At 42.8% G+C, this 17854-nt stretch overlaps 1 long non-coding RNA gene across 1 annotated transcript; it reads right to left on the reverse strand.

Moving 5' to 3' along the window:
- Window positions 1–645: 645 nt before the first annotated feature.
- On the reverse strand, window positions 646–16842 carry LOC148056716 (uncharacterized). The gene is made up of 4 exons (XR_015702643.1): window positions 16639–16842; window positions 11711–11849; window positions 9695–9820; window positions 646–1960 (listed from the first exon to the last, which is right to left on the reverse strand). It is a non-coding gene; the product is annotated as an uncharacterized LOC148056716 (long non-coding RNA).
- Window positions 16843–17854: the final 1012 nt, after the last annotated feature.

Genomic DNA, 17854 nt, shown 5'->3' on the forward strand with positions numbered 1-17854 from the left:
TGGAGAACTTGGTACATCTCATGACTTGCAGCGTGCACAGATTTCCTCACTGTAGCATCAGCCCAAGGAGCTGCAGGGAACTGGCTGGAAACAGTAATTCCTACAGCTGCCACAAGCATCCAGGCACCTCCAGCCCAGCACAGGTCAAGGCTCACTGCTATGCACTGAACAACATTTGGGAAGACACAGCCCCCCAGAAGGACCACACAAAAGCGATTATATTTGTGATGCTTTGTCCTAGCACAGAACAATGCGATAAAATGAAGAAAAAATAGCAGCAAAGCACAGCTTAAATTCATTTCCACTTGAAAAAAAATTATATATTTTACTTTAAGGACTTTGAAACCACCAAGCATCTTGGCTTTTAGTAAAGCGAAGCCTGTGAGAAACAGAGACCCCAAATCCTAAAACTATACAAATGGAAGACACAGGCATGTCCTCGCTAGGAAAATTGCCCCAGTTCCCATAGCACAGCTGGAAGTGGAATGACATCTCCTGACCCAAGACAAATGACACAGAGGCCTTGCCCTTTGTCCTGGCTTCCCAAGCTGTAGTGTCACAGGCAGTGGCAGTAAATGTGTATTTGGAGTCAGTGTTTGTAGGGAAAAATGCATGCAGTGCAACTAAATTAATTAGAAAACATAAGAACTGACATGATGATGTACAAGAAATGAACAAAAAGGAATCCAAAATCATCTCCTTTGCTGCTTCTTGCTGATGATGTTTTAGCGTATTGTTCTTCAATACAATTCAAATTATCAGCTGGTAGAACAATTATCTAACTAAAAGATTTAACCATGATTAAAGTCTAAACAGTCTGCTGAACAAACACCTACTCAGCCTCGCTTGAACTGAATTTCAATTCCCCGCACGTTTAGTGCTTTACCTACGGGTTTGTCTGGTGATCAGGCTAGCAGGGTACCAGGCAGCATCTCTTACCCTCTCACGCACAACTTACAATTCATCGCATCATTACGAGGAGCACCAGCGCATTGGTTGCATTTCTTGGCCTGGTCCCGTCCATGCAATTAGCTCATACCATGTTTCAGGTTCCCATCTGTATGCAGTTTATTTCTCTCCGAGCGTAAAATCCAGGGAAGCCTAAAACCACATTGGTATGTACACAAGACAAACTGCAACAAAACAACAGGGCACTCCAGCTATTTCTCATTCAATGCCTTTATGAATACATGCATTCAGCAGACGGAAATGGAGGTAAAGAGCACTGAAATTCCATTTTCAGATGAACAGCAAGAGCAGACACTAGAGGGTAAGCAGGCAAAAGGGTGTGTTTACTGTGCTGGGGAGAGGCAGCGCTCTCGGCTACACTTTAAGACCAGGGCAGCATCCCACAGCTAAGGGGATGCTCGCTTTTCCATGCCTGGGGCTGTTGCCTGCACTCACCTCATGCTGATGCAGCAGTATTGACTATTATTTCCATCTGCCCATAGCTCACAGCTGGGTTTTGGGGTTGTTTTTTTTTTATTTTTGTGATTTTCTTTTTTTCTGATATCTTGCAAATTAATGAAATATCAACAGAAAAGCCTGGGGATTGCACAGAGAAAGGGAAGCAGTCTCACCTTTGCAGTAGGTGAGGAAAAAGAGCACAAGGGCGATCAGCAGCACGGCAGGGCATCCAGGGCTCGATGGGCCTGCTTAAAAAGATGTTTTAGGGACCCAACCCTACTCTCACCACCTTCATGATGCCAACAGCACCCCAAGCACAGCAGGTCCCCTCCGCAAAGCCCCAGATGGTGGAGGAGTCTCAGCGATGTCAGCAGGAGATTGTCCAGAAGGTTGCCATTGATGTTCTGGAGTTTAAATTGTTGTTTTCATTAAAATAGAAATGGGCAGAGAAGTGCCCTGATTTCAGCCACACTCTGTTCATGTTGGGATATTAAAAAGCATTTGTTTCAAGGAGGGTGGAAGGTTCCAGTGTTTTCATATGCAATGTGGTAATCTGTTTTAAGACAAAAAGCACTTTTTCAATAAAAAGCATTCTATGAATATTTTTAAATCTTGCAGTCACATGAAAAAATATTACTTTTTTTTAAAGTTCATATCACAGAAAATTTAGAAGCTTTGATTTCATTCTGTTACAAGAAATTATATATTTATTAATCAAAACTGAACAATAGTTAGTGAAAGTAAGTTTCAGCTTCCTTTTATTAAGAAGATCCTTAATAATCAAACTGTGAATTCAGGAGACTTTGAAATGAGGTGGTATAAGCTGGATCCACTGCTCAGAATCAAAATCACTATGTTCACTTTACACACCGCACATTGTATGATTCTTTTGTTACATTGTTTGAAATTCGAACACCAACTCCATGTCTTATAAATCCTACTTTGCTTTGAGGTCATTCCAGCTGTTCATTTACCTGATACATTCACAACTTCTACGCAAGTGCTCTGCCATGATGAAAGGAAGAAAGAAGAAGGATCAAAGACAAATTTTCCTGTCCTTTGTACTCAGTAGTGTCCAAACAATTAGATATATTGTTTATGGAATAAAAACCTATTAAAAGACACTCATTCCTTACTACTATAAACATGATAGAATATTATTACCCTTACATTAGTGCACTGATTCAAACAGGACACATCTGCAATAGCTGTAGGCAAGTATCATGTATTCAATACCCACATTTAATTTTTTCTTTTTATTTCATTATCAGTAAACAAATTACAGGATAAAAGTCTTATAAGTAGGCCACTATTATACACCAGTGAAAGGCAAACCTGAAATGTACATGCAGTGTGTTAATTGTATAGACTGAACGATGAGTATTACTACAGAAGTAGCAATTTTTTCTAACTCTGCTAAATTTGGTGACTAAAGCAGCACTCATGATGGCTCCATTAACTCAGTGCAAAGGACATGTGCCCATGTGTATTTTGCTCTTTACAGTGCAAAAAATTTAATCACATTAGAGGATCAATGAGTCGATAACAGGAATGACTAGCTTCAATTTTTAGCTAGGTGAACTCAAAGACTTCTTTGTATTCTTATGGAGGTACAAGGCAACAATTGGCTTAACTGCACTTTGGTAAAGTCATACAGTAATTTTTTGCTATTCTATTCAAAACTTGTTTTATAATACTTTTAAATTATTTTATGAAATTATCTTAATGAATTCTATTAAATAAGAAATAAACTTCTGAAAATGCATGAGTGCATTTATATAAAATTATGTAGTACCGCAGAAATGAAGTGAGAAAACTTCAAGCCCTCAAAATTTTCCTTTCATTAATGATGGTGAAATCACAGTGAAGGGGTGAGAGCCACAATGCACCCCACTGGGATGGAGAATGGTGATGAAAAATCTTCCAGTCCCGTTATTACTGAGGCAGTTACAGCTGTGCTACACTTAAACCTTCAACTATCTAGAAAACACAGAGCCATCTCCCAGAGCTAAAGCCCTGTGCTAAGGGGCTGTCAAGATGGGGCGGTACTTTCCAGCAGTCCAAGAAAAATCTAGAAAACTTCTTAGAGCTCCCATTAGAAACCGCAGCCCTCTGAGTTAGAACCAGATAATCACTGGTAGGTACGTAAACACCAGCGGCTCCCGCAGAGCCTACATGCAGGTGTCCATGCATGCAAACTTAGAAATTGTATTCCTATTTTCAGTTTAAAATCTTTCAAATTATAAAGCTGAACAGGGCATTGGCACAGACTGCCCGAAGAAGTGGTACAATCAGAGTCCCTGGAAGTATTCAAAAAACATGTGGATGTGGTGCTTAGGGACATGGTTTAGAGGTGGACCTGGCAGTTAGGTTAACAGGTTGGACTCGATCTCAGAGGTCCTTTCCACCCTTAACGATTCTATAATTCTATGACACAGTCAGGCATCTACTCAGGCAAGTTGCAGCTGGGAAGAAACCTTATACGCAGGTAAGTGCAGCACGGGTGTCAAAAGTCAAAAGAAGACTGGCCAGGCAGCAAGTCTTTCTTCAAATGTCTTTTCACAGAGCCATCATAAGACATTTAAACGGAAACTTATTCAGAGAGCAACAGAACTCAAATTTGGCAATGCCAAAACAGCCACACGCCCCAGCAAAGCCACGATGCCAGGAGCCACTCGGCACTGTCAGTGCCATGCAGGGCACCCAGCTTGGTTGTCACAGCTGAAACAATGTAAGGATGTCACCCGCAGCCGAGGTGACATTGTTCTTCCCATAGAGAGGCTGCAACATCCCCCCATCCCAGCTAACAGCCCCCCACAGCAACGACCACATTCAATCACCCATTTCTGGAGGTCCCGCAGAGCTCTGCAGATCCCTTTGAAAAGGACCAATGCATTTTAACGGGCGATTTCTGCAGAAAGAGCCAGCCTGCCCAGCCGAGGCTTGAAGCAGAAAACAATTTCATAACCCTGTGTAATAAACAGCATCCTAATGAGTGATGGCAGAAGGAGACAAGAGCCAGCACTCCTCCTCGCCACACGCCAGCCTTCCCCAGTGAGGCTGACGCGGTTGACCTTTCCGTGGACAACAGGCGAATGAACCCATCAATTTAACCGCAATAAATGATAGAATGCATTAAATTGAGAGTTTTACAGCAGTGAAATGTCAATATACCAATAGGCACTGGTGGCTTTCCATACGACTAAACAACACATTCATATCCAGAAAATGTCACTGTCTTGTGGCAAGAGCCGACAAGCGTTCAAAAGACGTTTATTTAGGGACCCATGCAGCCATATATCACCACGCTCATCATTACCTGCTGCCACACACGATTCAGCCTAGGAAGACACCAGCAAAGAGCAGGGATAATGCACTGCTGAGGGCAATAAGAAATACAAATGCAACCTGGGCTTACTGCAGCTCTTGGGCTAACTTTGAAGCACTTTAGAAACTGTTCATGCCAACACAATGTTATGCCATGGGTACATCAGCTGAAAACAGGGAAGATTAAACTGACAGTCTATATTCTGATTTATGACATAAAAATGGCAGGGTCTTTACTCCTTGGGCTTGATAAATAGTTATGCTGCTTGACTTTTTAATTAAATTCTGAAGAGTATTTATTATATGACCATAAATTGTTTGTATAACTAGTTATGGTATTGAGGGATCTGAGAGCAAAGGCCAAATAAAATAAAAACTAATAAAAATTTATCTTTTTAACCATAAAATCAATAGTAATTTAAGCATACTAGGGGTCACAATTCTATTTGAGAAAGATTGATCATCTCACAGGAAGAATTTTTAAACATTTGGCTCGTTTCTTCCATTTTCCTAGAATTGCTTTCTTTTGGAAAACTGACAGCAATATGTTGAAACATGTTGATTTTAAAATGCTGGCCTTTGAAAAATCACCCACATTTGCACATATCAGGCAAGCGATGGGGAATATATATCTAAACAAAACTGCCCGTAAGCTTGCTAAGAAAGGTGAAACGCACCACGATGACATACTACATGTTCACATGCAGCAATAAAAGTAATCTCTAATACCTATTTCCCCACATATTAATTCAATGCCAGGTAATAAAAATCAATACATCATAGAAGGGGATCTACAGGCACAATTATGGATCCGATTTTGTACTGCTGATATAAAAAAATCTGTTAACTGACAGTAATGTTAGGAGACTTTAGTGCCAGTTGGATGACAGAAAACTGCAAGGAAAAACTATAGCTGAAGGAAGCTAATTATGGAAAATCCTGTATAACGTAACACTGAATGCAGAAGTGAGTATAGCTTCCACACTTTTCTGCATTACAGATGTACAGATTTGTTTAGGTAGATATCCCAGAACAGTAAAGAGTACTGTGAGCATAAAAATATTAAATTTCTGTAAAGAAAATAAGAAACAGCAAGCTAGCACTGGTTGGGAATGCCTCTCTTTCCTTCAGCACATCCTGACACATACAGAGGGATCTTCCCCACAAGGACCATGTCTTGACAGACACAACAGGTTCAGTATAACTTCTTATTTATGTGCACAAATAAATAGAAAGTGCTGGGGAAAACTTTACATCTTACGAAATATTAGACATGCAGGTCTAGGGTGTGAAGCTTACAGGGTCTCAGCTCATTTAGTCTTTGAGAGGAACACTGAAATCATTACTGCACCTAAAGCCTGGAAGCTGTTATTTATGGGAACTGGATTTGAAAGCAAACCAGCTCAGAGCACTCACCTTTCCCTGTAATCCATTTCTTGGGTTTGTCTAATACTTTCTATTAGAAATGATGCCTGCCACCTACTTCTGAGAAGGTCTTACACCTCTGCCATTTGCTGCCAGACACTGAAAGTCAGCGGAGGGAAAAGCCCCCAGCTAGACAAGCACTTTTTCTTGGGTTCGTTCTGTTTGGGGCTGCTCATGTTCCTCCTGCTCCTGGTGCCAATAGCAATATTTTTTTGCAGCCTGTCAAAACAGTGATTAAATCCAAGACTGCAATCTAAAGTCAGGCCTCAGCAGCCCCAGAGAGCCCCAGCAGAGGCAGCCAGGTCCTGCCTGCACCAAGGGTTTCAGCAGGCACCTTGCACAGGGAGGGATGGGAAAGATGCAGGGACGGAGCCCAGCAGCACATCCCACCCCCTCGGTGGGATTAATGTGCTCCTGGTACAAACCCATCTGAGGGCCTCGCTTCTCTGTGGGCACTGAACCAGCAACACTTTGCACCTCATCCTCACCTCCCCTGTATGGCCCCCATGTGTGGCACTGCTTTTTACGGACTCCTGTCTGATCTATATTGCAACAGAGGAGCCCCAGCCATGCCCAAGCAGTTTTCCCAGCTCACCCTCTGCGGGGAGGTGTCTGAGATGCAGAGGGGGGTGGCAGCAAGACAGCATCCCCCATAGGGCATGAGGGAAGGAATACATTTGCCAGCTGAACCTTCTTCAGAAACGGGCAGAGGATGCTGCTGGTAGCTTGGAGGAGGGCTGCACAACGAGGCAGATGCAGAGATATAGAAGTACTCAAAGGAATGTTAATTTACCAGCAGGCAGAGGCAAAACCTGCTACTGAGACGACAGTGGTTATGTCTGCATGAAAAGGAGGGTCTGGAGCACATAAATGTCTAGAACACACCTTAGCAGCCTCTCAGGACATATTACCTGTGGCAAATTATGTGCCAAGAGCCCCAGTGCATATTGCAGCCCAGCCCTGGGTGCTGGGTGCACCCCGACCCCTTGGGCCCATGCATCAGCTCCGTACTGCTGCTCCTGCGCTGAGATGCGCATGAAAGCAAATCCACCTGGAGCTGATACCTTTTCCCAGGCCACAATGCTCAAAACCCACACCTACTCACTAGCTCTCCAAGGTGTTATTGCAGTAACAAAATAAAGCAGTAATTTGCTTTTGTGGAAAGCGAACTGTATTTTATTGCAACATCAGAAAGCATTGACTTCTGCAAAGATGAAAAAGCACTAGCCTAACAGAAAGTGATGCTGTAACTTCCTGAGCTTCTCTAATGTTTGAGATTCCTCTGGCAGAAGCTGGTGAGAAAGCAAAGATTTTACATTATGCAGGCCATATTCTTTCACTAATATGTCTCAATCAAAGGCAAATTGATGTACTTCTAAATATTTTGAAGATATTTCTATATCCACACTTCCATTATTGTGTATCCTTCTCCTCCTTACAAACTTAATAGTGCTAATTAAGTTTAAAAAGTTGTGCAAGCTGGATCAGTGAGGCTTAAAAATGTTTTGGCTGATTAGGCTTGGAAAGATGCCTTGCTTTAAAAATATTTTCCTTGTTCCTGTGCACAGAGCCAAAGGTGACTCCACTTGGCAGCATATTCCAGCTGAGCTCCAGATAAGTGGGCTGCTGGTACAATAGGAGCTCCTAGAGAAGATGCGCATTCAGATACTGCATAACTTCCTTTCCTCCCAGCCCGTTTCACGTTCCTTACACATGCCAAGTCATGTTTGTGCATGCACAAAGTCCCACAGAGGGGCTTTTCAGCACAAATCTTGCAGAATTTGCCCTTTACCACCTGCTACAGATGTTTAAAAGGATACATGCAAGCCAGGATTCCAAGAAAAGTGGGTGTAGAAACCCAGGACTCTCAGCATGCCATCTGACAAAGCAACAAGGAAGGGTCATACATCTTGGCAAAAGTTCTGTGAAACATTTCATTTTCAATGTATTGGCATTTTCAAAGGAAAAAGTGCTTCATCAGAATAGTCCCCTTTAGCTCTAATGTGAAGCCACACCATAATAGTTTGATTTGCAACTAATCGCTCAATAAAAAGTGCTGAGCTAGCAGGGCTGTTTGCCTGAAAGGTTATATGAAAGATTTGTACAAACACCATCAAAGATGAAATGACATGTTAACTTCTGGATTATAACTAATCCCTCTGCAAGTAATAATTTATTCAATCAATGAAATAAGATCAGTTACATTAACCTTGAAAGATCTAACAACAGCTACTCTCCAAGCTTCACATACACAGACGATGAGGTTTAGCACCAACAGTTCCCAGAATCTGTTTCCTCACTCTATTTTCATCATAAAACAGTGAAAAATATCCTCAGGCCTTTTTACAGTTTTGCTTACATGGAATGAAATAATATGGAAGCTAATTTTCTTCTCACATGCCCATATTTATCTCAGGCTCGACTTCAGCAAAGTTGCTGTACTTCATGTAAACGTAAGTAAGAAAGCACAGAGGGATGCAATTTCTCTGTCCAGCACTATGGATTTTTAGAAGACCTAATTCAAAGTGCATACCAGAGTTGGGTCCTGGTTTCAGACACATGCACAATTTTTTCAGGTATTCAGGAGACCTTCCAAAACTCAGGCACCACCAGGTATCTCCAGCCAGACAACCAGCACAGGTTTTGAACTCCTTATGCCCCCAAAACACCATGGATAAGGGACTCACGGTGTTTTCAGCATGTGCAGCTGAGCTGCAGGGCAGACAGACAGAAGGCAGGGAGAGGGACTCTTTTTATTTTATTTTATTTTATTCTCCCCATCATCCATAATTTAATTGCACCATCCAGTGTGGTGTATTTTTGTCTCAAGAATAATTCTGACCAGAGATAGCTTCCTATGGGAAGTGTCACGCTGTGGTGTCCTTTGATTCATGCTGTGCTGCTGCTCCCGTGCAGGCGATGCTGTGCCTTCCTACGCTGCACCAAATGCCTGCAAAATGAGAGGCTTTGCAGCAATCCCAAGCTCAGCGTGGCCATTTCTGGATTGTGGCCATTCCTGGCACTGGAGCACTCCATAAGCACCAAATGGATGAGCACTGAGATCTTGGATATAACCCATCTTCATGTGAGCAGCATACACAGCTCAGTGACCTGGCTGGTGGGAAAGGCAAGGATATTCCCTCAGCCATCTCCTATTTCCGAGTCCTTGATTTTTTCTCAGAAGGGAAATTCAGAACAAATGAAGCAGGAGAGGTGATTCAGATCCCCTGGCAGGTAAAAACTACAGGAACATCAGAGCTTTTTGCAAAGCCAGGTCCATAACCTGCCAGAGCTCCACGAGTGCTCCAGAGGAATACACCGACAACAGAAATTGCCAAGAAAGGATGGTTAAAGAAGAGCCACCATCCAACTGGAAGGCAGCACAAAGCTGCGGTGCACTGCAGCCAACCTTCAGCTACACTCACAAAATTGCAAGAAGTCAGCTTTGCTCAGTATTCCTGTAAAGCAACAGCATTTAGTTACTGGCTATGAAGAGGCACCAGGATGGCAAGGTTTCCTGGAGAGCTGGAATTACCTGGGAAATGGTCACCAAAGGCCAGATCCATAGAAGGGTTTGAGTGCTGGACTCCATCTTAAGCATGGTACCTGGTTGCCACAGGATGGTTTCTGCAACTGCTGCACGGTTACATACAGGATCTGCCTGCAAAGATGTGGAAGAAAAGCAGATGTCTCCTGTTGGCTAAGTCTTGGCTGCAGCATTCACATGCCCAGGTGCAAACTATAAATACAGAAAAATGTTGTATCTACAGACTGGCAGTGCCCCTGGAGACAGGCAGCAGCTGAGCAGAGAGCAGAATTTCAGCACTGAAGTCCAAGTCCAAAGGCTCAGCTCTTGGGTGCTCAATCCAGCTCTGACTGAAGCCAAAAGGAAAGTTCATTTCAATGCACTAAGAAGCAATCTTTACTGGTGTTTATATTTCTAAATACATAATTAATATTTCCGAAAGATTCATTCTGGGAGCTCTGGAGAACAGCAACATCAGAAGAAAGCAGACTTGAAAAGAGAAAGGAGAGGCTGAGTCAATAACAAAGTGTCTTTATCATCCATATATTTAACAACTGCACCTTTCTGGGCTGTTTTGAAAAGAAATCACCCTCATTTGCTATCTGTGCATTTGTGAAACACCTTTACCCTGCAATCCTCTAGGAAAATAATTAAATTTAATAGAATCCACCCACGCTCTAAAGCTGAGATGGAAACTACTTATATTTAATAGAAACTACAGCTTCTAAATGATTATGGTATTTAATTTGCATTCTCTTTGCTATTTTAACTGCAGCTTTATTAGAACAGCATTGTTGGCTGCAGTGTTTATCTTTTACCACCATTGTCATGATAAGAAAAACACGGAAAGCAGATTAAAAACAGGGAAAATATAAAAAGACAGAGCATGGGCAGAGTAGGTTGAATATTTGTGTTTGGGGAAAAAATATCTCAGATCTCTGCAAAGCTCAAATCCCCATTCACCCTCCCTGTGAGCTTCCAGGAAGAGAAAAGAAGATGTAGGATGTTGCTGGCTCATTTCCATACCAATTAAACATCCTTTTGCTTCGGCAGAGAGGGGCAGACAGTCAGCAGGTGAAAACAGCCCTCCAGCAAGCTGTGTCCATTGGCACTAGTGGAAGAGGCTGCTCACAACCTGCCTGGTTCCTCCATCCTTAGATGGTGGGACCAGAAATTCCCTTTTCTCTCTCTGCTCTGTCCCTCTCAGGACCCACTAAGCTTTGTGGGTTGGACCCGGTGCCAGATGTCTGTGTTTCTCCAGTTCAAATCCCCAGCCAGAAGATTACGCACATCTGCACTGAGAGGATCGTCTTGAATTTCTGTTAATAAAATCATCACAAACATCAAGAGACAAGGTTGTAATGCTGGCCCCAGCGCACCCAGATCGTTTGGCAGAGGTGAATCATGAATGGGTGAGAAGGGAGGTGGCCGATGGGGTGAGTGAGACAGGACCAGGCAGGTGCTCAGAGCCCCTCTGCCCTCCTGAACCCACAGCCCTGCTCCAGCCCCGCCAGGCTCAGCCATGGGGGTTATTAGGAGTCTGAGGATGAACTGCAGAAGGGGAAAAGGTGAGCAGAAAAGACAACTTGATCACAGGCCCCAATAATCACTTCCTGCGCTGGAACCAAAAGAGTATTCACCACTTAAGTGGTGAATGATCATACAGGGTCATAATGATGCTATGCAAACTGAGCTGCAGCCTCAGCATCGATGTTCCCCTTTGCTACCAGTTCCATACCGTTCCCCAGATATTTTTTAGAACAGCTCTGCCAGCTCCCCAGCATGTTCTTCCTCCCTGCCCAAGTGCAGATGCACCTCTGCCTGCTTCTAGCAGTGTGGTGCCAGCCCCGTGCAATGCCTGTGGAGCTGCTAGGTGAGGAATATGGATCGGGCCACTTACCTAGAAATCAGCACAATTCAGTGCTATGGAAAGGGCCATCATCAGTCGGCATCCCTCAAGCCCTTCCCAGGCAGAGAGCAAGGAATGGATTTAAAGAGGAAAGTAGGGAAGACTCCAACACTCACCGCAGCATGAGACACTGGTGAAACACAATATTTTCAAGCAACCAGAGCACCCCAATAGCATTCACAGCTCAGGTACGCAGGAAGACCCATGTGCATGCAGCCAAAAGACAGTTCCTGTCCTGAATCCTGGTAAAGGAGTCTGGTTAAAAAAGGAGGGAGACAAGAGGAAGCACTCTGGAGTTACTCAGCCCTTTGAATTTGAAGGAAACGTGATACTGGACAAGCAAAATATCATATAGGAGCCTTATCTCTACTGATTCTGCAAAATTAGTCATTAAATTCTCCTTCAACTTTGTCCATAGGTGGGGATTTGCTCGGATTCATTTAGTCATCTTTGTTGCTTGCTGGATGGAGCAAGGAGCACCAGCTCAACTTTTTACAGATGTCACTGAGCTTATGGCCCCATGAAACCATGCTAAGCAGACAAGGCAAACAAAGCAAATATTATGTCTCCATTTCCTAAGAAATCAGATTCAAACTAAAAAGTAACAAAACTATAATGATTTTTTTTACTGGTTCTCTTTTTAACAGAAAAAAGTTACTACAGTGACTACTAACTAAAAGTTACTACTCCTCTGTTTCTGATGAATGACAGACTTATCGGGAGAATAATGTGTCTGCTGATAAGATTTTGAGAAAAGGGATATGGGTTTTTTTGTTAACTGATGCTTTTGAAAATGTCAACTTTTTGCTCACTGCAATCATGAGTTTAGACAGATCCCCACCAAAAAGCAAACTTTGATTCAGCATAACACCCACCAAACCTGGAGCAAAGCCAAGGATGCCTGCAATTACAGGAGAGCAATATGCCTCTATCCTGAGGTTCCTGCGCTGCAATACACACAAAACATCTCAGAGACCATAATTCAGATAATATTTCAGATAGCATAATTAATAACAATTGTTTTAATTAACCCTTGTCAAACACAGAACAAAGCACCGTAATACCAACACACCAAGGCTGGTGCAGGTTTTTTAAGATTTGCTCAACAGGTTGTCATCAACAGCTCTGTCCTGGCAGGAAATTCAAATAGAGGAGGGTAACTGGAACATTGATGTAGAGACGCATGAGCCTGCAACTATTAAATGAAAAACCTAGCAAAGAGCTTACTAGAAGGGGCAACAGAGGTTCAAACCAGAATTAGCCCTTATTGCCAACTGAGAACAGTTCTTCAATGGTTTCTCTGTGCTTACTGTATGTCTGTCTTCAGCCCTTCTCTAAATATATTCCATGTCACCTTGGAAGAAATATTAGAAAGGAAAAGACCTTCAGTACTCGTACTCTTTCTTGTGAAAGGGCTGCTACCACCTCCACCCCCCTCTTAGATCTGCTACACAAAGTGGGTCTGCTGAGGGGGTTTGCATAGCAAAACTTCTTAAGATGATGATGGCAGAGCATGGAGCGCAGCGGGTGCACCCCTGGCCTTCACTTGGGAGCAGGAGAAAACAAGGTGCCTTCAGCTTTTGAAGTCTTTTAAGCAGGTCAGTTCATCTGATCAGAGGCAGGCTGGCTACTCGGAAGTAGATTTTGTCAGAGATTACAATGCCAAAGAAATAAAATTTAAATACCCCATTTCAATTTAATTAATTGACTTGCAATTATCCAGCGTAATTCATCCGCAGTTCTGCCAGGATGGGACAGAACATACATCAGCACACCAGAGACAGATGCGTGGCCTCAGGAGTGCCCACATTGGCCCCAGTAAGCCCCAGAGACTGAACTGGGACTCAGTCCTGTCAGAATGCAAACCTTGGGGAAATGCAAAAGGGTTCAAATCCTCATTGTGGCTCCTTTCCAGCATGCAATTTGAACACTGCAGGCCGTTCACAAGGGGTGTGCATGGTCAGGGCGGGTCCTACCGCCCATTTCTGACCTCTGGCAATGCACCAAATCACTCCACTGGCACGGATGACTGAGTCAAGCCGGGGGCTGCCATATGTGAAGATGATGTCTGGAAGGTACCTTTGATCCAGAAGAGGTGTTACAGTGCAAAAAGACCACGTCCCGTTACACACCATTGCCAGTTCTCATATCATGGCTGCATCCATCAGGCTGCAGCTGTACTTTACTCTTTTCTAGCAGCAGCTCAATAGTTTGTGTTCCCTTCAAGGTGAGCTCTTCCTTCAATTTTAATTTGACCGTGTCGGCATGTTTTTGTGCTCACATTCAAGTGAAGCTAATTTTACATGGCAATATGCCAGTTCAGGAAACCAATACGCAAATTCATAATTATTCATGCATAATTCAGGAATTATTTGCATACAGTAAACAGGCCATCATCCTGATGAAGTGTCAAATGATATAAAGTGCTAATGAAAGAAAGGAGAATAGACAAGAAGAGATCATGAGACCAAGAGAGAGAGAAAGTGGGAGTGGAAATATATCCTCTAATGAACTTTCGGAAGTCTCTCCAGGCTCTTGTGCATGACAAGAGACACCCAAAACACCTTTAAGCGCAGCCCCAGGAGCCATCCCCTCTCCCACATTTGTGTCCAGGACAGTACAAACATTCCCAGCAAGCAAAGATACATTTTCTGTGCGGCCCAGGGTTTATCTGGGTATAAATCAGATCTTTTGAATCAGACCAGAAATTATTTCTGCCAAGACCTAGTCATTCAAAAGACCCATCAGTTGTTAGAGGTGAAGAGTTTCATTATTAAAGGGTTCCTCGGCTGTCTCAGGAGGGTACCTATACTCTTATTATGTATTATGTATGGTGAGATTATTTTAATCATTTCACTGCAAGAGCAAACATTTCCCACTCTCATTCAAGTCTCTCTTTCATGCTTATGCTGGGGTCTATGAGTGAGATGGAGTCCCTGCCTCCAGCAACTGCGAAAATATTCTATATTACTAAGAGTGCTTGTCAGCAACATGTTATTCACTGCGGAAGAAAGGGAGAAATGGATTCACACTCTGATACTCCGGCACTGGATTCATTGACATTGTTTTACAGTGAGTGTTACATCCAGTGGAGAGACCCAGCTCTTACTGAAAGTGTGCTATTCGCAAGGAAAAACAATCAAAGGTTTTTGCTTACAGTAAATTTTTCCTTTTTAAATATGCAGACTTCATTATTATTACCTTGAGCTTTAAAATGTAAATATTTCAGAAAAGGGCTTTTAGCTTTCAAGATTCAGAATAAATGTGCCTTCCTTTTAATGTGTTTTTATGTAGATTAATATTTCTACCAAACCGCAGGTCTAAGTAGTTTCAATATTCATCTTAATAAAAACCTCAGAGAAAAATGTTGAAAATTGTTGTGAGAAGTACACTTTTTAAAGACATTTTTCAATGTTTATTTTTAAAAACTTAATTTTTTAATCATAGTTGCTAATGAACAATTTGACAGCGCAAGGAACACCGCAAAAACAAATTAGAAAGCACAGTTCCTGTCCTGATTTACGGTGTATGACCCTGTTGCTTTGTGCACATTATAATTGGCAAAAAATTAAATAGAAGTGATAATGTATTACACCTGGTAGTGACTCCTGCTAGACTGAATGAGGTCCAACCAGACTGTTTTAGGCTCACAGGGGCTACTGGAGTTTCTAGCACTTTTTGCGCATATGCGTTATTGGGTGGTTTATCATTGATCAGGTGTCATAAAAGACCTGACTTTGCTATCTGCTGCCACTGAAGTGGAAATCAGCGGTATCTACCCAGACTTGCTATAGATCTATTATACTTCCACTGAACTGAAAACATACCTATTATTAACGGAGGGGCAGTTGACATTGTCACTAAATACAGGTACTAAAACATTCATTATCTCTAAGCGTTTTGATTATATTACGGTTTGCTTGTTTCTACTCTCACATCTCAGCAGCAGCAAGGCTGCATTCAGAGGACAAAAGGAGAGACAGGCTTTCTTTGTGTGCATTTTTGTTTGTTTGCTTGCTTTTTAAGCAGATAATATTGCCTCTCCACAAAACCTATTTACAATCAAGGCTTCAGTCTTTCTTTCTTCTTGGTGGTTTTTTTTTTTTTTTTCCCCATGAATGGACGGCCAGGGGGAGCTGAGATAAATACATCGGCTGCAGTAACTCTTGAGAAGAGCTGACGATCAGCGCAGCTCTCTTTCACACCGCTCTATGCATGATAAAAAGGATCTTTTCTGGTGAAGATGCTCTAGGAGAAAATGTTCTAAGCGCGGTGCACAGCGGAGAGAGAAGGAGGGAGACAAAGTCTGGAAAAGAAGGCAGGAGCACTTTGTGCCATAAGAAAAGATTTAAGCTTGTCAGAATGAAAGACAGGCATTTTCAAAAAGTGCATAATTTCCAGAGAATTACATGGGATGTGGGTGGCTTCAAGGCTACAGCTCCTACTCTGCCACAGAGAGGTTTCAAGGTCAGAGTCTAATTTTATCCTGTGATATAACAGCCTGTATCATGAAGCTGCCGAGGCATGCCTGAACGCCTGTTGCCCAAAGCGATTAGCACCTCAGTTTCCTTGTTTCTCTGAAGCTGCAGACAGCGCGAGAATGGGGCAATTTGGGATTGCTCCGTGACTTTTCGCACGTCGGCCTCGTGAAGTGCGCGAGTGACAAGGTCGCAGCCACAAACACCGCTCCAAGCAGCAGCACAACCACCGTTGGTGGCTTTTAAGATGAGCTGAAGGTGATGAAGGGGAAGGAATAAAAGCAGAAAATCCTGCAGTGGACACAAGCTATGGAAGATGCCATTTTCTTCTTCCAGTTATCCCACAGAAGCCTCAGCTTGAAACTTAACCACTTCAGTGCAGGAACTAGAAGCGCAAGGCAGGGAGATAACATTAGCAGTGATTTTGTGCTCATGAATTCAAGAGTTAATCTCAAATGAGCTTGGAATTGCCCTGGGAGAAGCACTGGGATGAAATTTGATTTCAAGCAAACTTAACCAAAAAAAGAAAGTGAAGAAAAAGCAAATTAAATGCCAACGAGACAGACCTTGAGGAAGCTGACAAGGATGAACACTTTTTGGTGTCTGATCCTCATAGAGGAAAGGAGGGTTTGACAGGTCCACAGGGCTGGGTGGTTGTGACCTCTGGAAATTGGTCCATTGGGGTTCCTGGGATGGGCTCCCTGAGATTAGGGCAGGCAGAGACCTTCACGGAAGTGGTTCCTGCCTTGGAGCAAGCATGGGACAAAATGACTTTCTGTATTCCCTGCCAACCCTGCTATTCAATCATTTCTTAATATCCATGAATTCTCTCTAATTTCTCTATTGGCTTCTGCAAAGCATCCCAAAGAGACACAAGGAGCACTGTGAAAGAAACTCTGGTAATGTTTTTTGGTGCTTAGAAGGCTTTGTCTGATTGTCTGGGGTATCTCATGATAACACGTTATTGTTCGTGTGCTTTCTAACAATGCATTGACAATTCCTTGGGAGATACTGGTCCTGTCAGCCCTCAGAACTTTAAAAAAAACAAACACAAAAATATCTTGATTCTGGGAGACTTACTGAACACCAGCAGAGAGATCAGCAAGCGGCTTGTGTTCACACACATTATGGATAGACCTAACTGAAAAGAAACAATCAATAATCCCCTTTACTCACATAAAAATGACTGCTATCAGCACATGAGCTAGGAGAGCTGTGTGGAGCAATTAGAAAAGAAAAAAGAAAAAAAAAAGAAAAAAAGAAATAACTTCTCCCTTTGTTACTTTTCCTATAAATAACAGACACACATGCCAAAAATTAACACAATTTTTTTCTTTTTTTTCTTTTTTTTTTTTTTTTCCCCCCACAAAAATAAACCTACAGATCACAGGGCTGTGCAGAAAATGCTGGAGAGCTGAATACATCACTGCAGCCCAGGGCTGCTGCTCTGCAATTGTCAGACAGAAAACATCAGGTTTTGCTGTCACCACTACTTCCAGAGCCAGCTCAAAACATGGTTAAACAGAAAGGCAAATTCTGCAAGGGTGGTCCCTTCCTAGGGAAACGCAGCCCATCGGGTGTGTGAGCACCCTCGGAGGGGTCTGCTCTGCGCACCCATAGGTGCCTGCTCAGCCCTGTGCTCGCAGCCTCCAGACACACGGGGGTTTTTTCATACCTTGCAAGCCCTTTCACTCCTGTGAGCTTACCTGTAGCAATATTAAAGCAGTCTCCTAACGACAAGCTCAGAGACAGAGTTTTCCTTGCCTACACAAGATCACTGCC

The sequence above is a fragment of the Nipponia nippon genome, unplaced genomic scaffold, assembly GCF_047370975.1.
Source record: "Nipponia nippon isolate SJK-2023a ecotype South Korea unplaced genomic scaffold, ASM4737097v1 scaffold_12, whole genome shotgun sequence".
Taxonomy (NCBI): Eukaryota; Metazoa; Chordata; class Aves; order Pelecaniformes; family Threskiornithidae; genus Nipponia; species Nipponia nippon.